This window comes from Rhinolophus sinicus, chromosome X (genome assembly GCF_036562045.2).
Source record: "Rhinolophus sinicus isolate RSC01 chromosome X, ASM3656204v1, whole genome shotgun sequence".
NCBI classification, from domain to species: Eukaryota; Metazoa; Chordata; class Mammalia; order Chiroptera; family Rhinolophidae; genus Rhinolophus; species Rhinolophus sinicus.
The window spans coordinates 117,560,803-117,583,697 of record NC_133768.1 but is presented as its reverse complement, the minus strand read 5'-3'; the positions used below and the strand labels follow the sequence as shown (position 1 = coordinate 117,583,697).

General features: G+C 42.0%; 1 protein-coding gene and 1 long non-coding RNA gene across 4 annotated transcripts in view; one reads left to right on the top strand and one right to left on the bottom strand.

Annotated features, from left to right (window-relative positions):
- NEXMIF (neurite extension and migration factor) overlaps nt 1-22,895 on the top strand; it is a 126,630-nt gene that overhangs the window by 11,774 nt on the left and 91,961 nt on the right. For 2 of the 3 annotated variants that reach the window (XM_074323233.1, XM_074323232.1), the window contains one exon: nt 3,889-4,116. The gene's annotated coding sequence lies outside the window, so the exon portion shown is untranslated. Of the gene's footprint in view, nt 1-3,888; nt 4,117-17,443; nt 18,146-22,895 lie in introns of those variants that run through there. The other variant, XM_074323231.1, reaches the window with a different exon arrangement.
- LOC141569549 (uncharacterized) overlaps nt 1-22,895 on the bottom strand; it is a 156,566-nt gene that overhangs the window by 91,571 nt on the left and 42,100 nt on the right. The gene's annotated exons all lie outside the window — the stretch shown is intronic.

Here is a 22,895-nt window from a genome sequence, read left to right as displayed (position 1 = left end):
ACTGATCTTATAGAAACATGACCAACAAAGGCCTCTGGGTAGTGGTAATGCAGTTGTGAGGTCAGTTTTTGCCCTGCCCTTTGGTGCATTCACAGAGAATATCACATAACACAGACTTTTAAAAGTTCCTGTTCATGGTGGACTTTTTGGGGAATTTAGTCTACAGACCGTGCCAAGTCTGCATAGACTTAAAAACCCATCTTCAATAAATTCCAATGCAATGTCTTTAAAATATTCCCAGGGACTAAGATTTGAAATGAATAAAAATGTCATAAACAAATTATAGTTGACACAACCTAATGGAGAGGATTTTACTTAACATTTTTGACTATCCTCTTAGGGGAGATTAGAGTGGGTATTAGGAAACCTAGAATCCAGTCCTGGCTCTGATATTTGTTGTTGAGATGACTTTACTCTGGATGATGTCTGTCTCCCTGTACCTCACAGGAATAGTATAAGAGAGTGGAATGTATGTGAAAACATATTGAACTCCTTAATATAAAAAGTTTAATGCCACAGCTAGACTTAAGAATAAAGTTGTCTTTTATTTTCCAATCCAAAATGCCCCATTTCCACTCCTTCACACATTTTGAGAGCTGTTAAAGTGTAATATTTAAGGCATATTATAAGCCATGAACCCTGCCAAAAATATCAGGCGGTCCAATATAAAAACAAATATGGGTTTTTACCTCTAGTAAGGCACTACCAACCCTTCCAGTTAGTTACTCAGGCTTATACTCGTGATTTTTTTTATTTATGCCACACCAAACTGTAAGCTCCTGGAGAGCAGAGACCATTTTTTCCACCTGGTGAAGGCCCTTCTTATGGTTCATTAGATGTGTATTAAATGAAATAGACTCTCAGTGTAACATTGGTTGTACAGCTTCTCGCCTTTTAATTCTTGTAATAGCCTTTTAAGTGGTCTTACCTCCAGTGAACAAATAAGGCTCTGAATTATTTTCCCATTCCTATCATTCTCTTTCCAGCTCGTTCTCCCTATTACTCTGCAAATTTAAGAGGTCATCGGACGTTATTATCATAAACTGAACTAAGAAGCCTTTGTAGCAAAAAAAGGAAAAAGAAAATTGTGTGCAAATGTAAGATGAAAGGTTCAAGGGCAGCCTAAGAATTGCCCAAGTTACGTTAGTGTGAAGCTCCAACATCTGCTGTTCCTCAATTAATTGCCCAAAGACCTGGTTAGAACATAGCTGGAACTCCCAAAGCCACATTTCCTATCAGATGTATGAATGATTCACAAAACAATTTCTTCCTTTAATTTTTTATTTTGTTTAAAGTCAGGTGTGTCATCCTAGTCTCCTACAGATGTCTTCAGAATCACTCAAAACACAGTATTTTGCCAAACTTCCTTAATTTACCCTGGCTTCTTAATTCAAACAACAGACACTTGCTCCTAGAGTATCTCCAATTTGTCTTTCTTCATTATGAACTGTCCTAGTTTAGGCTCTTGTTACCTTACCTCAAACACCCACCCCCCATTCATTTCCTTTTTTATTTTTTTCAAATTTATTGGGGTGACAATTGTTAGTAAAATTACATAGATTTCAGGTGTACAATTCTGTATTACATCATCTATAAATCCCATTGTGTGTTCAGCACCCAGAGTCAGTTCTCCTTCCATCACCATATATTGGATCCCCTTTACCCTCATCTACCAACCCCTGCCTTACCCACTGAACCTATTCATTACTTTCAAATGGAAGTTTTAACACCCTAAGTGGTCTGTACCTCTACTTTTATCTCCCATACCCCAATGCTGACAAAATTATCTTCCTAAAACACATTTTGTCCTTTTCCCCCTTGGTCCTTGTTTAAGTTATTTCTTCATGGAGTGCCATAAACCTGGCTTCTTGAAGGTTTATCCATTCTTTAAAGAAGGCCCATCAAACAAATGAGAAACAGAAACTCATAGACACAGACAATAGTTTAGTGGTTGCCAGAGGGTAAGGGGGGTGGGGGGTGGGGGGTGGGAGATGAGGGTAAGGGGGATCAAATATATGGTGATGGAAGGAGAACTGACTCTGGGTGCTGAACACACAATGGGATTTATAGATGATGTAATACAGAATTGTACACCCGAAATCTATGTAATTTTACTAACAATTGTCACCCCAATAAATTTAATAAAAAAAAATCCATTTTTCAAAAACTTAGGTTTCTATCCTCAGTTTAAATTCATCTCTCCTGACCCCATACTCCCTTCACACTTGGACTTGTTGTGTTTTGGTAACCCAATAATCATCTTAACTGTGTTATTCTCTTCTGTAATCTTCTTAAGAAAATTCCTCGTTTATAATTACTCCACAGCACCACCCAGCATAATACTTTGCACCTAATATATATAGTATAATATCATTCAGTAAATGTTGAATAAAATTTGGATGAAAAATAAAGTTTGGACTACCAGTCTAGTAGCTCTTGCTTGTTAATACTGGGTTTTCATTGCTGAAAATGATTCTATGGCCAGGAAATGGATAATGTTTGCTGTCTGCCTCAGGTAATATTAGGAGGGTGAAAGAGCATAAAATACACATTCTGAAAGAGTGCTATTAAAGCCATCAGACAAGAAAAAGCTAAAGAAGTTCATCACCACCAAATCAGTATTACAAGGAATGTTAGAGGGACTTCTTAAAGATGGAAAAAAAGATAAAAAAATATGGATAATAAAATGGCAATAGCTACATATCTATCAACAGTTACTTTAAATGTAAATGGATTAAATGCTCCAATCAAAGACATAGGTGGCTGAATGGATAAGAAAACAAGACCCTCACATATGCTGCCTACAAGAGACTCACTTCAGATTGAAAGACACACACAGACTGAAAGTAAGGGGATGGAAAAAGATATTTCATAAAAATGGGGGGAAATAAAAGCTGGAGTATCAATACTTACTCATGTGCCAGATAAAATAGACTTTGAAACAAAGGCTATAAGAGAGAAAGAAGACATTTCATATACAATAGCCAAGATATGGAAGCAACCTAAGTGTCCATCGATACACTACTGGATAAAGAAGAATTGGTACATATACACAGTGGAGTATTACTCAGCCATAAAAAAGAATAAAATCTTACCATTTGCAACAACACGGATGGACCTACAGGGTATTATGCTAAGTGAGATAAGTCAGGCAGAGAAAGACAAATACCATATGATCTCACTTATATGTGGAATCTAAAAAGCAAAATAAATGAACAATAAAAACAGGCTCAAAGATACAGAGAACAAACTGACTGTTCCTAGATGGGAGGGGGTTGGGAGCAGGGTGAAAAAGATGAAGGGATAAGAAGTATAAATTGTCAGTTACAAACTAGACATGGAGATGTAAAGTACAGCACAGGGAATATAGTCTATAATATTGTAATGTATGGTGCCAGGTGGGTGCTAGACTAGTCAGGGGGGTCACTTCTTAAATTATATAAATGTCTAACTACTATGCTGTACACCTGCAACTGACATAATATTGAATTTTAACTATAATTGAAAAATTAAAAAAATAAAAGTCATTAGGTCTCTAAAGATCCAGTGTTTTGTTTATTATTAAGACATAGAATCTTCAATAATATCTCCTCAGTGTTCTCATCCTAGCAAATGTGTTAGTAGGACCTAACAGTTGTGATATGCTGAGTTGTGCTTGATCCATAACTACAGTCATTGTCACAGATAGGAACTAGGCTTGCTTATCTTTGTATGATTTACCTCTTACCACCTTATCACTCAGCATTCTAATTTCTTCAATAAGAAGGTGCCCAGTTATCAAGCAGCCCATCAGCAAACACCCATGAGTGAATAACACTGCAAGTTTAGAAACACATACATTCAATAAATAGCAACTAAGCACTTGTGAAATGTCCATTCCTGTTGTAGGTGATTGGAGATTACAGTGCTGGATATGATAGACATAACTTCTGCCCTCAAGAAATTCACATTCACGGTCAAGACGGTGGAGTAGGAAAACACTGTGCTCACCTCCTCCCATGACCACATCAAAATTACAACTAAACTACAGAACAACCATCACTGAGAATCACTTGAAGTCTAACTGAACAGAAGTCCTATAACTAAGGACACACAGAAGACGACACATCGAGACTGGTAGGAGCGGCAGAGACGAGGAACGGGCTGGTCCCACTGCTATTATGCAGTGGTTAAGAAATGGGAGGGATATTGTAAATAGTGCTCCATTGACGATAGGGGTGCATATATTTTTTTCGAATCAGTGTTTCGGATTTCTTTGGATAAATACCAGAAGTGGAATTGCTGGTCATATGGTAGTCCTATTTTTAATTATTTGTGGAACCTCCATACTCTTTTCCATAGTGGCTGCACCAATCTGCAATCCCGCCAACAGTGCACGAGGGTTCCCTTTTCTCCACATCCTCACCAGCATTTGTTGTTCGTTGATTTATTGATGATAGCCATTCTGACTGGAGTGAAGTGGTATCTCATTGTGGTTTTTATTTGCATTTCTCTGATGATTTGTGACATTGAGCATCTTTCATATGTCTGTTGGCCGTCTGTCTGTCCTCTTTGGAGAAATGTCTTTTCATGTTTCTGCCCTTTTTTCAATCAGATTGTTATATATTTTTTGCTATTGAGTTATATGACTTGTGTATTTTGGACATCAACTCTTTATTGGATATGCGTATATTATTTGCAAATATATTCTCTCATTCACTAGGTTGTCTTTTTGTTTTGTTGATTGTTTCCTCTGTTGTGCAGAAGCTTTTAAATTTGAAGTCCTATTTGTTTATTTTTGCTTTTGTTTCCCTTGCTCGAGGATATGTATCCAAAAAACCATTACTCAGACTGATGTCAAATAGTTTACTGCCTATGTTTTCTTCTAGGAGTTTTATGGTTTCAGGCCTTACATCAAGTCTTCAACCAATTTTGAGTTTATTTTTGTAAGTGGTGTAAGAGAGTGGTCCAGTTTCAATTTTTTTGCAGTTTAGTTTTCCCAGCACCACATGTTGAAGAGACTGTTGTTACTCCATTGTATATTTTTACCTCCTTTGTCATAGATTAGTTGACCATATGAGTGGGGGTTTACTTCTGGGCTTTCTATTCTGTTCCATTGGTCTGTGTTTCTGTTTTCATGCCAGCACCATGCTGTTTTGATTATTATAGACTTGTACTGTAGTTTGAAACCAGGAAGTGTGATACCTCCAACTTTGTTCTTCTTTCTCAAGATTGCTTTGGCTATTTGGGATCTTTTGTGGTTCCATATAAATTTTAGGATTAATTGTTCTAGTTCTAAGAAGAATGTCATTGGTATTTAGTTAGGAATTAAATTGAATCTGTAGATTGTTTTGGGGTAGTATGGTCATTGTAATAATATTAATCTTTCCAATTGATGAGCATGGTATATCCTATTTACTTGTGGCTTCTTCAATTTCTTTCTTTCTTCTTCTTTCATGTCTCTCAATCTTCTATTTTGTCGTTCACCTTCTCCTAGGTGAATTTATACCCAGAACTGAGGAGCAGAGAGTCTTAAGGAAAGGTCAACAACATTATTATTGATCTTATTGCAAGCAAAGCCATCAGGCATCTGATTTACTGTCTTCCTGGTACATGTCATGCACCACATGGCTTTGCTTATTGTCATCTCTCTCTAATCATGTATGTGACTTGATAATATGAGGCACTGTCCTCAAGGCTACTGCTTGACACAGATACAATGAAAGACCCAAGTAGCAGGAGGCTCGTCTGTACTAAGCAGCTGTTCACCAGGGCCACCTCCCTCCATTGAGAGAATGCAAGCACTTCACACATTAGCTTCCTGATTCTGCAGATGTCTGCATTTTCTTCCTCTCTGTCTCCCTTTGTGTCTTTTAAAAAAATTCATCTTTGTTCTTCAAAATCCCCGCTTGAAGAGCCCCAACAACTGCATCATTCATCCCTGGTTTAAAGCAAAGGGAAGTTAATATGCTTTTTAAAGGAATACAGAGGTAATATGATACATAAGACCTTTTGCCTACACTAGTATTGGTGTAAGGTAGTTTTAAACAAAACAGCTTGAGTTCTAAACTTAACCAGATGGAAATGTGCCTGGTGCGCATTGGAACTAATTCAGAAAAGATTGTTAGCCAATAGATGAGCCAGTTTAGACCAGCACATGCCAAAAATGGTCAATCAAGTTGTCCCAAGTGTGAGTCCCCCATAGCAGATGTCGCTGTCTCTCTGAAGGCTCTTGAGTGTCATCCTTTAGCATGTTGGTGGGTTTTATACATGTACACATTGACATAAATAAATCCTTGGCCTGTAGCCACTCTATCACTCTATCAGCAAAGAGCATAAGCCTTCTCTTAGGGCTTTTAAATTAACACAGATTTTGAAAATCAAACAAAAGCTATGAATATACACAATTAATTCCAAGCAACTATCTTTACTTTTCTCATCTTTTCATGTACCTCTATTGTAAAAACAACAAAAATCTGAGATCATAATTGTTCACACTTTCATCATCTAATAAAAGTCAGTATTTTTATTTGTCCATGTTATCTTCTATTGCTTGCCCTTTTTTGAAATTCAATTTTGAAATTGTCATTTGTTAATATGGATCAGAAATGTAAAATTGCCCTCCTAGAAGTGGACACACACTGGAAGGGCTCTGCCTTCCCAAACCTGGACAATATAGGGATATCCAAAATGCAATGATGGTCTTTATAGTACTTAGTGGTTCAAAAGGCTCTTTCATATCCATTGCATCATGACATTGTTATGACAAGCTTGCAAGGCAGGGAGAACTCTAGGAAACTGACAAGAAGTAGAAGTTCTCTTGTCATCCCTTCTCCTGGCTCAACCAGAATACAAGCCCTACCTGGACAGAAGGCCAGTGTGAAGAGCTTCAGAAGCACAGAGCAGGTTGAGATCACGTCTAAGTGAACTGAATGACGTTTGAATGGGGGGTTGCAGAATGGGTAACATTTGGACCTGTAGAGATGCCAAGGGAGGGAATAGAAGGTAACAGTCAAAGCAACAAGTTAGGAAAGCATGTAACACATTCAGCAAGCTGTTTGCTGGAGTGCCAGATACATGAAGATGAATCATAGGAAACAAGGCTGCGGAGGTAGGCTGAGGCCTGATCATGAAATGTCTTGAATGCCATATTTAAAAGTTTAACTTGTTTTCTGTAGACAGTATGGTTTTTGAAGGAAAAATATGCCAAACATCCCTTGCATTATTTGGGTTCTGTTAGTCTCTAATCATGTGACCTTGGGCAAGTTAACCTCCCTGTGCTTCATTTTTTCATCTGTAAAACGGGTATAATAACAATTTCTACTCCAGAGGATTACTATAAGGATTAAGTGAGATAATGCATGTAAAGCCCTTAGGACAGTGCCTGGTACATAGTAAGCAGTCTGTTATTATTATCATAACATTTCATCTCCATCATCAGTAAGCTCCATTATCAACTGTAACATGTGGAAGTGGTACTGCTTAATTTCTAAAGCCCTTTGACATCCTCAACACTATTTATCACCATCATCTCCTTTCTGCTGAGCTGCAGAAGTGAGGTTTGCTCTCCAAAACAAAATAAGTCCTCAACCCACATGCACACAGTTGTGTAGATTTCACCTTTGAGCCTCACACCTACTCTGTGAGATTAATATCCCCATTCTTATAGTTGAGGAAATGAAGGCATAGAGAGGGTAATGACTCTCCCAAGGTCACACAGTTGGTTAGTGGTAGAGCCAGCTCACCATCTCCACTACATCAATCAGATCTAGCAACCTGTTCATTAAATTCTGTTCATTTCCCCAGTTTAATTCAAAGAGGCAGACTGAAGCTGTCAGAGAAATGCCAGCCCATTTAGCTCACTGTAGACATACCAATAACAATATGTTACAATATAACTTTGTGGAAAACAGTTGAAACCATTATTTTAAAAAATGAGACCCTTTCCTCACGTGAGAACTGTCTGTCTGCCCTTTCCCATTTGCGTGGAAAACTGAAGGCGGGCCTAAACTCTGTTTTCATTGAGAACAAGAGAAAGTTCTGCCCTTTTTTGTTTCTCTCTTTATTTGAGAACAATAAAACAAAGGTAAAAACACAATGAAGATGTGGGCTTCACCCTAAAAATAACAATCATTATTAATCACTTATTATTAGAAGAAAGTCTTCTCACTTAATCCTTATTACATCTCATTTTACATCTAGTGAAACTGAGCTTCAGTTAGTTTTAGGTCATGAGGGATCTGAACCTCCAAGACTGACTGATACCAGAGCCAGTGACCTTGAAGCTGTGTTATATTCCTTTCAAAGCCTTGCTTGAGGTTTTCTACACCTGAGGGAAAGCCATCATGTGGGAAATTGACTCTAAAACAAATCATGAGATAAAGAATGATCTTTAAAGAAAAATATATTCTGATTGTACCAAAAGAGATTATAACTTTAAATTATAAGCAGTTCAAAAATTATGGATTAAATAAAAAGAGACTAGTAGTTTGTTATTTTTAAAGGATATTTACTAGAAACATCCTTTTTTTTCTTCTTCAATTATAGTTGACATTCAATATTATTTTATATTAGTTTCAGGTGTACAGCATAGTGGTTAGACATTTATATAACTTACGAAGTGTTCCCCCTGACTAGTCTAGTACCCACCTGGCAGTGCTTACATAGTTATTACCATATCATTGACTATATTCCCTATGCTGTACTTTGCATCCCGATGACTACTGTGTAACTACCAATTTGTACTTAATCCCTTCACCTTTTTCATCCACCCCCTCAACATCCTTCCCATCTACTAACCATCAAAATGTTCTCTTTATTTGTGATTCTGTTTTTGTCTTGTTTTGTTTATTCATTTGTTTTGTTTTTTTATATTCCATATATAAATGAAATTATATGGTATTTGTCTGTCTCTGACTTATCTCACTTAGCATAATATCCTCTAGGTCCATCGTTGTCACAGACGGTAAGATTTCATTATCTTTATGGCCAAGTAATACCCCATTGTATATATATATACCACATCTTTTTTATCCAGTTGTCTATTGATGACCGTTTTGGTTGTTTCCATATCTTCGCTGCTGCAATGAACACAGGGGTGCATATATATCTTTTCAAATTAGTGTTTCGCATGTCTTTGTATAAACACCCAGGAGTGGAATTGCTGGGTCATAAGGTAGTTCTATTTTTAACTTTTTAAGGAACCCCCATACTGTTTTCCATAGTGGCTGAACCAATTTTCAGTCCGACCAACAGTGCACTAGGGTTCCCTTTTCTCCACATCCTCACCAACACTTATTTGTTGATTTATTGATGATAGACATTCTGACAGGTGTGAGGTGATATCTCAGTGTGGTTTTAATTTGCATTTCCCTCATGATTAGTGATGTTGAGTATAGAGATAGGTAGTTTCTGATCTTATGCTCATTTTTCCAAATACAGGGTACTATTTGTGCTTTTTTATTTGTATTAAGAATTGTTATTAATACTTTATCAAAAAATGACCTTTCCCCCACCCTTTAACTGTTATTTTAAAGGAGTTCTTGCATTCTTCAGTGTGTGGTTTTAAATTTATCATTTGGTCCCAATTCTTCCTATTATGGAAGCCCATCTGTGGCTTTGTAATGAAAGGCATTGAAAATGTGATTTGATTAGCAAATGTGCTTTGTGGTAAGGCAGATTTTATTTAAAGTAAATATATTTAAATCACAGGTTAGGAAAACTTGATTTCATAGAATCATAAAATATTGGCTTTGAAAGGGAAATTGAGAGCAAGCCTCTATCTGACTCATGAATCAGGTTATTAACTACAACATCCCTGACATTTTTCTTGGAAAAATGCTTTCTTGTTGTTTGCTATAGCCTTAATGTAGGTTCTTTAACTCAGCAGTAGATGTAGGCTTCATTTTGGAAGGTACACACTAATGTACTTTAAAGCAATGATTCATATTTTTACTCTTTTCAGATTAATTTTGCAGTACATAAGGAAACTAAATAATGGATTTTTTATTTGCCAAAGCTAATTGAAGTAGATACTTTATGAGGTCACTGTGAAGCAAGTCATTTACTATTCAGCAGGTTAATCATGAATATTGGTGAGTTTATTTTTTGCCAGCCTCTATTTTAAAAGACAACTAAGGTGTTTTATTTTAATAGAAACAGCCAACTTATTCTAGAATTTTTTCCTTTGCTAAAACATGTATAATTATTTTACCAAGACATAAATATGCAGTCTCAAATTTTTTAATGTTCTGTGTGTGTGTGTGTGTGTGTGTGTGTGTGTGTGTGTGTGTATGTGTATAGTTAACCATAATTTTTTTTAAAAATTTTTTGGGGAATATTGGGGATTGGTGTGTTTCTCCAGGGACCATCAGCTCCAAGTCAAGTCATTGTCCTTCAGTCTAGTTGTAGAGGGCACAGCTCACTGGCCCATGTGGGAATCGAACTGGCAACCCTGTTGTTCAGAGCTCGTGCTCTAACCAAGTGAACCATGTGGCCACCCCAGTTAACCATAATTTTTGTACTTTCTGTAGTAACAAAAATGAAGACCCCTTTCATCCAAAAAACTGAAACTATTTTATGTAAAGAACTCAGTTTTCATCTTTAACTTTTTATTTGTCCACATGAAAGACTAATTTTTATATATTTTTCAAAATTCTTGTCAAAAATGAATTTGTCTAATGGGAGAAAATAATTCCTCTTTATCTGTATAGGAAACTCCATCACTATGAGTGTCTGAATCCAGGTGTTCATAGGATTTCTTGGATTGATCATTGAAAAATATTTTACACGTGCCTGCATTGTACTAAGTGCTATGCTGCAGACTGGGAATGTAAAGTTGATTCCAACCCAGACCCAGTCCCTACCATTGAGTTTAGTGGTGGCATCAGAGATGTGAAGAAAGCAATCATAATAGAGGATTGTACACAACATAGAGAACAAGTTGTCACAAAGGAACTGACTTATAAATTGGACTGACAGTTAAATAGGAGGTCACTGGGCAGAGAGAGGGGGAAGGGCATTCCAAGCAGAGGGAATAAGATGTACAAAGGGTATGAATAAGTGTGACATATTAGGAAAATTTTAAGAAAATTAGTGTGACTGGAGGGTACACGAGTGGGAATTAAGTGTAAGAGATAAGGCTGGAAGGATGGATCAGATATAGCTTGTGAAGAGCCATGTATGCTAAAGATGTCAGGATGCTTTTCCTGTTATTTGCCCCATTATTTAACAAAGCTGAAGACACTCGTTGACTGCTGTGAACAAATAGCCACACTGGGTGTGTGTTGATTCCACATTTCTTAGATGCCAATGGATTGATTTGTATGTAGCCAAAGAGAGCCCAGGGAGCATTTGTGTTAGATAAATGGGAATATTTTTTTTCTTGCCTTGCTCGGCACTTTCTCTTTTGAAACACATCTTGTGCTCTGGGAAAGATCTACTTAGGACACATTTTGCTGCATAATCCCCGGTGCAATGTCCTTGGATGGACCTGGAGAGGCTAGTTCAGAGAAGGTCAGATGTCTAACCAGCTAGAGCTCCTGTTTCCTTCCTAAAGGAATCTTCTCTCCCTCTATTTTTGCCTGTGTTATTTTTACCATGGTCTGAGCCAGTCGTTATTCTCCACATTATACTATCATATCACCATCATCCATCACCACCATTACCACCATCAGCAGCAGGAGGACATGATAGGAATTCCTAGTGTAAATAGAAGGAAACTCATGACTTCTTCATCAGTGACTCAGGAAAGCCTTGCTGCAGAAAGTACTCTGAGGTATTGGATTTTATATGAAGGAAAGTTCTTTAAGAAGTCCTGCACCTGATGTTTCTAGGTCTAGTTGAGCTCAGTCTGTCTGGGTCTCCTCACTCTGAGACTACTGTTTCAACCAGGAAAGTGCATCGCAATTTCCCACAATGTAGATTTGACACTACTAATACCTCCCACACTGAGTAAGGCCTGAGAGTCTAGGCCTGAGAGGGAGCTCACACCGTGCAGAGCGCTGGTGGTGCCTGGAATGCACATCCCACACTCCGTACATGATGCCACCCAGGTGCCCAGCACACACCTGCTGATCTCTGTCCATGGTCCTGTCCTGAGTCTGCACACACTTCCTCGCCACCCACACCCACACCCATACCTCTCATGTACTGCACAAACATTTGACAACTGAAGATGGAAACAGTTTTCTCCAGGCCTCATTTCCTTTACTTTGAGTCACTCAGCCTGTCCCAACATGCTTCAAAGGCTCACCCTGAGACAGAGAACACTCAGGGCAGAAGTTGTCCCGGCTTATGCTGGCTTTGAACACAGCAGCCGAGTCAACTGAGCATGCTGGACAAACAGGGGCAGGACACTCCAGACACTATTGATTAGAACCAGCATTTTGCTCATTTGGCCTCAATTTATGTTTTTTTTTGTTTATTTGTTTGTTTTAAGGCTTCAAGGAATGTCTGCAGGGGGCATTGGTTTTGAATAGTTGTCATGAACAAATGACATGATGCATTCATCATTGCTAGCATCTGAACCCTAAGGTTTAGTGCCTCATCTAGCTACCTACATAGTCTGTGGTCATAACCTTTATTTTCCATGTTTATAAAGTAAACAGTGAGAATTTAAGGGTGAAATATTATAGAGTTCCAAAGCCTTCCCACTCTGGCTCCATTCAGCCCTGCAGTGGGCCCTGGCTCCAGCCATGCCAGACATGTCACTGACTCCAAAATACATGTCTCACCATCCCACCTTGGCACTTCCTCAGCTCATGCTCTTGCCCTCACTGCCTAGCAGACCCTACTTCTCCCCCAAGGCCACCACACCTGGTACATGCCCATAGGTCCCCAAACTCCTCTGGTCTCCTGACCAAAGAGGCCCTGACTTACCTTCGGCTCTCACATAGACTCATTCTGCACAGCCTGAGAGTATTGCTTTTCTGTCCTCCCGTCCCTATGCTAATAGACTATGGGTGCCTTTCTAAAAAAAAAAAAAACTATGTCTTTGATTGCCTCTGTTATCTTCTCCAGAGACCGAACACAGGACCCCAACCAAACAGTAGCTGCATAACTTGTACAATGCAGACCCCACTGCCCCTCCTAGGGCTGCTGAAAGGAAAAAAAAAAGAAACATCTATTTTCAGGAGGGTGAGAGCTACAGTTTCCTAATGCTGTTTAGGACAAAGGAGGGAAGTTTTGAGGCAGCTTCTCACTTCCACTATATTCAATGTGCTGGGTGCTGCCCTTCCAACAGCCAATGCTGGTTTCAATTTACTCACTTCTCAAATTTGGACCCCCTCAGTTCTTTAGGGCCATCCTTTGGAATTCACTGGGGAAAGGTGCCGTAATGTCCTAGCCAGATGCCATTATTATTGTTGTTCATAGTGTCTGGCACAATAGTGGTACATTATATGAAAAATAATATGGTACTTTCCTACCTTGCATATGCATATGATACTGTGATAATGTTACTCTGTCATTCACCTAATTTTATCCCTGTGGGTTCAGGTAGAACACAAATTTCCTCAGTATGATGGAAAACAACTTTCTGCGTCTAGCTGCAGGATGGCAGCACCTCTTATGCACCCCCAAATTCCAGGCACTGTAGGTCCCTTCACTGGGAACAGGCCATTGTGGGACTGTTAGACAGTATGGCAGGCTGAAAACTACAACACCTTTGGCACTTGGGTGGCATCTGAAATGCTGTGGCCATTTTGGAATACCAGTTCCAGAGGCTAAGAAGTCACCCAGGCATGTAACATGGAAGTAATGGAGGAGTTAAATGTTTTTCCCCAAAGACAAACTCCAGTAAACTTGCTTTTAATCTTCATCATCAAGCTCTATTAGCCAGTAAATAATGAGATCATGCTCTCCATTTCCCACTGAGAGAAACTGAGGGTCAGAGAGGTTCATTGATTTTCTGAACATCACACAGATTGTCAATGGCAAAATTAAGGTCAAAGCCCAAGATTCTAGGTCCTAGTCTCATACTCCATTATCCCACATTGTCCCAATGGACATGCTACAATTGACTGCTAAATAGCAGGGGCCAATTGTTCCCAACTGGGCCTTCTTGCATTGAAGTTTCACAGTAATCCTCTCCTTTAGATCTGCATTACATGGAGAACGACTATGTAAGAGAGCCTTTGTAACTTTTAGTCAGTGAAACCCTAGGTGAAGGGATGATGTGAGCTAAGACAGCTGCCTTCACCTGAGTTCCACCCTACACAAAGCAAAGGATGGAGTCAAAATCTGATCAATGCCTTTATATTGAGTGCCTCTATTGTGCTGGGTACTGTGGGCAGACATGGGCACCAAAGTTAAAAGTACCTGCTCTCAAGTGAAATCAGTATTTTAAAGAGATAGCTGAACTCCTACATTCATTGCAACATTATTCACAATAGCCAAGATATGGAAACAGTCTAAGTGTCTGTTGATAGATGAAGAGACAAAGGAAATATCACACACACACACACGCACACGCACAAATATTATTCAGCCTAAGAAGGAAATCCTGCCGTTTGTGACAACATGGATGTATTGGAGGACATTACGCTAAGTGAAATAAGCCAGGCAGAGAAAGACAAATACTGTATGATCTCACTTATGTGTGGAATCTAAAAATGTTGAATTCATAAAAACACAGAACAGAATGGTGGTTGTTAAGGGTTGGGGTAGGAGAAATGGGGAGCAGTTGGTGAAAGGGCATAAAGTTTCAGTTAGGCAGGATGAGTAAGTTCTGGAGATGTAATATACACCATGGTAACTATACTTAATAATACCATATTTTATACTTGAAATTTGCTAAGAAGGCTGATCATAAATGTTTTCACCACACTAAAACAATCGTGATTAAGTGAGTAATGCTCGTGTTAATTAGCCTGATTGTGGTAATCACTTCCAAATGCATATGTATATCAAACATCACATTGTACACATTAAATATATATATGAATTTTATTTGTAAATTTAAAAAAATACTCATTTTCCTCTCTAAGTGAGAAGTGTAGAAGGGGAGGAAGAAACATAAGCAGTCAGTGTCAGTATCCTACGCTGAGTACAGTGAGTAAGGAAAATACAGATGCTGTGGAATCACAGAGGAGGACACCGACTGAGGCTGGCCTACATGTAGGGATGGGGTTTCAGAGTTTTGCTGGAGTAGCGACAGCTAATGACAGTGCCTGGCCCATTGAAATCACTCAGTAAAAGTTAGCTCTTATTACTATGGCAATAGATATTATCCCTGCCCTCAAGGAGTTCACAGTCTAGCAAGGGAGAAAGAAGAAATAATACGTAACTCAAGCTAAACGATCTGTTAGAGAAGACAGAAATGAATAATAGCCCACATCCAATGAATGCTGCTGATGTGCCAAGCAGTATTCTAACATTTAGTCCCCACAACAACCCTAGGTTTAATTCCATTTCCCTCAATTAGAGGTGAGGAAGCTGAGGCACAAAGAGGTAAAGTAACTTACCTAAGGCCAGGTTAGTTACAACTAATGAATGAATGGTGTTAAGTACTCGGACATGAGGAAGACAAAGCAGCAGCCCCTGGCACTCACAGGCAGGCCATGTTGTTCTCCTATTGGACATAAACCATCTCACGAAATGGCGACATCAGACAAGGTTACTCTGATAACACGATAAAGTGAGACAAAACAATGCCACTTAATAATTTAGTCTAAGCACAGATGGAAACAAGGTCACTAAGCTGTATCCGCACTTTAGCTTGTCCTCCCTATAGAGAAGATTTATTAAGATGCCCAGTCATAGAATTCTCCTTGTTTTCTGACAGCATTCAATACAGAATGAACCCCCACTTTCTTAGGCTCTCCCCCAGATTACCCAGTCAAAGCCCAAATCCTATAATAAGACCTTTCTACCAACCTTTTACTAAGCCACTGCATGGTTCCTGATTGTTTTGGTCCGCTAGGGCTGCCATAACAAAATACCACAGACTGGCTTCAACAGCAGAAATGTATTGTCTCACAGTTCTGGAGGCTGGAGGTCCAAGATCAAGGCGTTGGTACATTTAGTTTCTCCTGAGAATTTTCTCCTTAGCTTGCAGATGGCTGCCTTCTCACTGTGTCCTCACATGGTCTTTTCTCTGTATGCACACACACCCAGTGGCTCTCTGTGTGTCCACAATTTCTCCTTTTATAAGGACACCAGTCAGATTGGATTTGGGCCCACCATAACCACCTCATTTTACCTTCATCATCTCTAAAGGCCGTGTCTCCAAATACAGTCACCTTCTGAGATATTGGGGTTAAGACATCAAAATAGGAATTTGGGAGGGGCCACAGTTCAGCCCCTAACATCGATGGCGTTTGTTCTCCCTCATGGTAACTAGTAACTTCACTAGCAAGCAAGGCACTGAGATGAGGAATTAGAAGAGGGCCCCCTGAGCCCAGACTGAGACTTCACAGCTCAGCGATGAAAGACACACGGAGAGTGCTTCAAACTTGATCAAACACCCCAGACCTTGTTGGCAATGGGATATCTAGAACATTTGTCTGTTGTACTTTGCCAAGGAAAAGGCAACAGCCTCCGAAACCTGTGCTATTTCTGGGGAGGGGTTGTGTGACAGGCCCTAGAGACTCTGTTGAGGATGATGGAGAGAAGTTGCACACATCAGGTGTCACAGCCCGAGCCTTGGCAGCAAAATGAGGCTGCAGCTGTGGGAGCAGAGAATCCTCAAACTGGGTGGTGCCTGAGGGGAGAAGCTGGGTTTTGGCATTGGATTGCTGGAGCAAGTAACTTCGTGTTACTCCTGCTGTTCTGGCAGCAGCCTTTCCATGTCTTGCTCTGGCTCCTAGTGGCGTTGGTTCAGGGGCCCAGGCCCCAACCTTACAGCCAGGGTTCCAGGAGGGCTCAGGAGTGCTTTCTAAGTTGCTCTGCACCCCCTTGCTGTTTCCTGTTGGGTTCACAGGAATTCCGAAGGGGCACAGGGGCACGACTAGGGGACTTCTCAATGACAGCAGTTGTGCAGATCCCATTTCTTTCCCGGCACATTTCAGATTCTCTTCTTTTCCTCTTCTTTATTACAAAAAAACACGGCTGTGCAATTCTCTGGGGAATGGCCCTTCATCCTACCCTTTTAATATGACCCACCCTCCTGGGGGCCTAGGCTCAGAGATTCTGGGTAGGTACGGGCTGAATGGTTGGCTGCTTGGTGGAAGAAGCCATTTAGATATTGTTCCCCAAACTTCAGAGCGCCCCTCTCTGTACACATCACTGCCCTGAAAGCCATGGGAGAGTGGTGTCCGCTGCGTGCCCGCCGGGGGCAGAGAGCTGCACTGGTTGCAAGAATGCGAGTGGGGGTGGGGTGGGTGGGGGTGGGGAAGGGGTGCGCGCCCTTTATGACAGGTGGCTGCGCAGTGCGCGCTCCCGGGAGCCTGAGGGGAGGGAGGGAGGGACAGACGGACAGAGTGGGAGGGGGCACATAGGGAAGGGACCGTAGACAGGGTAGAGAGAACGCGGGAGGGAAGGGAGGGCGGCTGTGGGGAGGGGAAGGAGACAAGGGACGCGTCCAGCAAGGACAGCCTGGTTGGAGGAAACAATGGCAGGGGCCATAGCGATGGTGGCAGCCGAGGCAGCCCCACTCTGGGCACCTTTCTGAATGGGCAGTGGCAGCTCGGGGAGAGGAAGAGAGCAGGCAGTGCCCGCAGAGGCTCCGAGAAAAGCGGCGGAGGGAGGAGAAGGGGGAGGAGGAGGAGGGGAGAGGGGGAGGAGGAGGGACGAAGCCGGAGAACCCGGGCAGGAAAAGCAGTAGCATCAGCAGCAGCCGCCGCCGCCGCCACAGCACTAGCAGCGTTGAGCAGGAGCCTTAACAGGACAGTGACAGCAACACCTCCCTCCTTGGCCGTCCCTCCCGCGGACGGCCCCAGCCAGCGCACTGAGCGGCCTCGGGCGGCTCGCGAGGTGGCCACGGCCCGGGCTGGCGCTGCTGGCCGCCGAGCGCGGAGCCCAGGAGCAGCGGCAGCCCCCGAGGCACCGAGTTCCAGGGCCCGAGCCCACGGCTCGGAGTCCACGTCGCGCGGCGGCGGCGCCGGAGGCATCGGGGCGCGTGCACCTGGCGGCCCGGCGCATGGGGCAGAGGCGGCGGCGACAGCTTGAGCCACGGCGGTGACGACGGCGGCGGCCCGGCCTTGAGCGTCCCCGGTCGGCCTGTGAGGTGAGCAGGGGCGCTGCCGGCCGGCCGCGGCCTTCTCGCCGGCCTCCCAGCTGGCTGGGAGGAATTGGGAGCCCACAGAGAAGAGGACGGGGGGCGGGTGTGTGCGAGAGAATGGCGTGTGCGTGTGTGCAGCGGTAGCAAGGCCGCGGGCGCGCGGTCCCGGCTCGCCCTGCCAGGCACCTCCACCGAGGACAGGCCGCGGCGCGGCGCGGCCGCGGGGGGAGGGGAGCCCGCCCGCGCACGGCCGCCTCGTCTCGGGCCGCGGCCAGCACACGCCACGCGGCGGCCCGATCGCGAGCCAGGTGCGAAGCGCCGCGCCCCGAGCACGCGCCAGCGCGGCGGTCCTACGCTGGGGGCTCTAGCGAGCCTCGCCCAGCCGCTCGGTCAACTGGGCCGACGGTGGCCCCAGGCCCCATCCCGCTGCCGCACGCATCCACTCGAGTGGCGCCCAGCCGGCGGGGCCGGGAGGCCGCGACCCGCGCGGGGAGCCGGGCCGCGAACTCCGCGCAACGCGCCGCTCAGCGGGCGTCGCTCTGCTGAGGAATCCAGTGCTTTCAGCATGACTGCTTCTGTCGCTCTGATTCGTGAGGGACCGAAGCACCCGCGCAAGGTTTTCGCCGTTCCCCAAGTTAAAAAAAAATTGCCATCCCCACTTCCACAGCAGCTCGCTGTGTTTTTGTCGAGTTTCTGGTTGCATTGGGGAATAGGCGCTTTTCTATTTTCCGTCCTAGCTCCCAGCGTGTTGAATTCCATGCCCAGCAGTACACTTCGCCGTGTGGCCTTTCCCTAACACTCCATTTTCTACACTGTTACCGGTATCTGAAAAGATGATTTGTGTGTAGGGCTTGCCTGGGCTGTTGTTAATAAGCATCTAAATCACTTTAACCTGGATTCGAGGATCTCCTCGCTTGTTTTCGTCGGAGGAGCAGTGTGCTGATAGTTCCTGAGATATTTTGCTTGGTGAGAAAAGGTGCTCCAGTGGTCTTCTCTGAACTATGGAGACCATTTGCGTTTCCAGGCATGAATCTGCCTGACAGCTTTACATGTACGACAACATTTGACCAAACGTTTTATTTACAGCAGTGGAGTTCTCTTGGAAATATAAATATAAGAACTTATATTTCCTTAAAAATATTTTTAGAAGGGAACAAAAAAGCCCTAACTAACTGTCATTTGACATATTAACTGGAAACCCAGCTAATCAAATAAAACTGGCTGAGTGTCTGAAACTCTATCCCAGTGAAATATGTGGCTGTGAATATAATTAACCATCTGTCTAGTGAGCAATTTAAATTTGGGCTGGTGCATTTTTGTGACAGTGTCTAATTTCTGGAAGACTTGTACATTCACCCAGCAGTAAACAAAAACATGTTTGCTTGCTGGGTCAAAAATTTACTTGTGTGTTGGTGGGACTTCCCTTTCTCTCCCCCAAACTCATCTTTCCTGGTCCCCACACTCCTGGACCTGGGAGCTCAAAATGAGCCTCTTGCTTTTGCAAATGGCATATTTACAATACAGGAACTCAAACCAGCCATGACAGCTAGTGATTAGACATTTTGTTCCTTAGGAATACCTTCTAATATTTTACTTCCCACAGAACCTAGATAGATTGCATTCATTTGAGTTGAAAAAAATAAATTTTTTGTGCACACATGTTCAGATAGACTAGGGTGATTTAAGAAATTGAAGACTTGAAATTTGACTCCATTTACTTTCTCTTACTCAAATTATCCACCTAGCTCTCCCCTAGCTGTCCCAACCACCCTTCCGCATACCACAGACACACACACAAAAATGATATCCATTTGTCCTTATAGTCAGTTTTTCAGATTAACAGTATTCAGATGTGTGATTTTAGAAGTATGCTGAGAAACTGACTTTTCTTAGTAAATCATAAGTGTAAAAATACCATAATATGAAGGGTCATTGTGCATATTTAAATTTTTTTTCTGTATGATTTTAACCAGAAATTTATTACTAGAAAAAAAAAAGAATACATTTGGGGTGGAAGTTAAATGGCCCTGGGAAGATTAGATTTCAGAGACTACCAAATAGCTGTTGTTAACAGAACAGAATAGAATCAAAATGAACCACACATTGATTGTGCAGTGAGCTAGAGAAAGTCATTTAAAGGAGAATAGTTTTAAAACAAATATTTGGCTAAGTAACAGCTCTGATAAATGGGTAACAATTATTGGAAGCACATGGTAAAATTTGACGTGTGTCAAGTCTGTTAAATCAACCTGTTCAGTGAGTAAATCTTCAATGCATCAGTGCTTTTTAGTGCATGTGCACACGTGCGTATACACACACACCTATAACACCGTTGCCTAAGTGAAACAACTGCAGAACACTGCCACTTTCTCTGTTTTACTCCATCCTTCTCTTTTTTTCTTTTTTCCATAATCTTCTAATTACCTGTAAATTACACAGCATGCAGAGAGAACTAAAGATGTGGTGGTGTTGCCTGTGTTAGGATGTGGGAGAAGAGAGATGGGAAAAGTGCTAAGTGCTGGATTCTACACATTCAAACACTCGCGTGGACTTCTCACACAATCACTGTGGAGGTCCCTGTCTTATGGAAGTGTTAGCTTGGGAAAGAAGCATGGATTGCAGGTGCTGTATTCCTAAGTCCAGTTCTATTGAATCCTCCCCCACCTCCAAATCCCTTAGTAAGGGGAGAAGAGGAGATTGCATTGGCCATTGACCCTGTTGCATTACCTTTGAATTTATTTCTCTGGTGGCACATACATGGTGTAAGCGTTCCTGCTTGCAGTAAGCAAGAGGAGTGAAGGACTTCTCCAGGGCCACTTGGAAACCAAGCAAAGGGCATTGGACAAGACCACGTCACGTGGGGCTACCTTTAACTTCAGACTTTTTCTCCAATGCAGAAAATTTGGTTTTAGGCAGTGGGGGTGCCATGAGAGTGCGGGGTCGGGGACACTGCCTTTTAGTGATGATAGGCCTTTTTCTGGGCCAGTTACAGGTAAGGGGTGAGGACTCTCTATGGTTCTCTTCCCATCGGTCCCTCGTTGCCCACAGTGGTTCACAGGCGTCTGCTAGGGAATGTACTCTTTTTCTGTATTATATCAGAACTATGACCTGATGACTTTCCCTCCCTTGATCTGGTGGAAAAAGGACTGAAATCTTCAGGACCAACTGATACGCACATAATTTTCATTTTTCTAAAAGATACTTCAATGTGTCATCTTATGTATCCCCAGTAAGATGACTTTGATATAAACAAGTAGCTACTATTTTCTCAGACACCCCAAACTCCATTTACAGAGTTACACCTCTCTTCCTCAGTAGCTCATTTCAAGTATCATAGTTAACCAAGGAGCTGCTCCTAATGTTTACCTTGAGGGGGGTTAGAGGTTAGAGACCAAGGTTATACCGTGGGCCTGACTGCTTGCGTACTACCAAGCCAGGCTTCATCCAGAACAGGGACAAATTTTCATTCTGTTTCAGGAATTTAGGGCATTTCCTCTATGGAAAACTGTAAGTAGGGTGGCCATAAGTTGTGGTTTATACCTGTTGTCCCAGGATACTTATTTCACCCTCAAAAGTGTCTCAGTTTGGAGAAAAAGTTTCGTGGTCACCCTTACTATAAGCCACCTCCTTTAAATCAAAGTGTGCTTCTAGATTTGAGGAGATGGTTATATTTGTAAAATTGGCGGGGGGGGATACTGAACTTTGAAAATGTCATAGGCCCTTAATTGGCTTAGCCTATCCTTTTCCTAATTAAGAAGTCTTTCTGGAGGATAAGAATCCCAGAAATTATTTAAGCTTTGGGCTTGACTGAATTGGATTATTGGGTCCAAAGATATCCTTCCAAAATGTGTGTGTGTGTGTGTGTGTGAGATTGAGAGAGAGAGAGAGAGAGAGAGAGAGAGAGAGAGACTGGTAGTAGGTAATGAACTTAAAGCATATCGGGAGGCATTTAGGTTTAGAAAGATCATCCTGACCATGATCATGATAAAACAAAAGAGGGTGGTAACAACCCTCTTTTGTGAATTGTTTTTAGAATATGTTTTAAGAAGTGCACAGGTAACTCTCTCTCTGTGCAGAATAATCCACATGTGGTCTTGCCAAATATATAAATACATGTTTATATATTGATATTACATATGTTTCCATTTAATTTTCTGTAATGCACAATATAACCTTTTAAACTGTGCTAAGTACCTATGATTGGCTTTCATTGATCTAGGGCAAGGGTCAAAAATATTATGGCCCATAGGCCAAATCTGGCCTGCTCCGGAAAAAGAAATAATGCAGACAAGAAGAAAATACAGAGCCGTTTTCAGTTGGTTTTGCCAATGTTTTTAAGCTTTCCCTTCGTCATTGAGCTTTACTTAGGCCAATGTTCAAAGTAGTCCACATTTCCCGAGCACACACCTATCTGCTGATTTCTAGGGTTTGGGAGATTGTCCAGAATCTGCTGGAGTAGCAGGGGGATGACTCAAAAAGGGAAACCTGCGTGTGAATTTGTTTGAGTCAAAATGTCAATAGTGATCTTTTCTCTCCTGCTGATTGCAGTAACCAAAATGTTGCGGAGCTACTAAATTCTTTCTGCCCTACTTTCCAATATTTGCCATTTTTTCCCCCCAGGCACGCATGTGATTTATTAAGCCAGAGACCAGGTCTCAACAATTTGCTTGGACAGAGACCTGATGTCTCTTTAGTTAAATAAGTGGAACACGTTCTGATAATGTGCTTCACTGAGTAGGGGAGTAGATAAAATGGG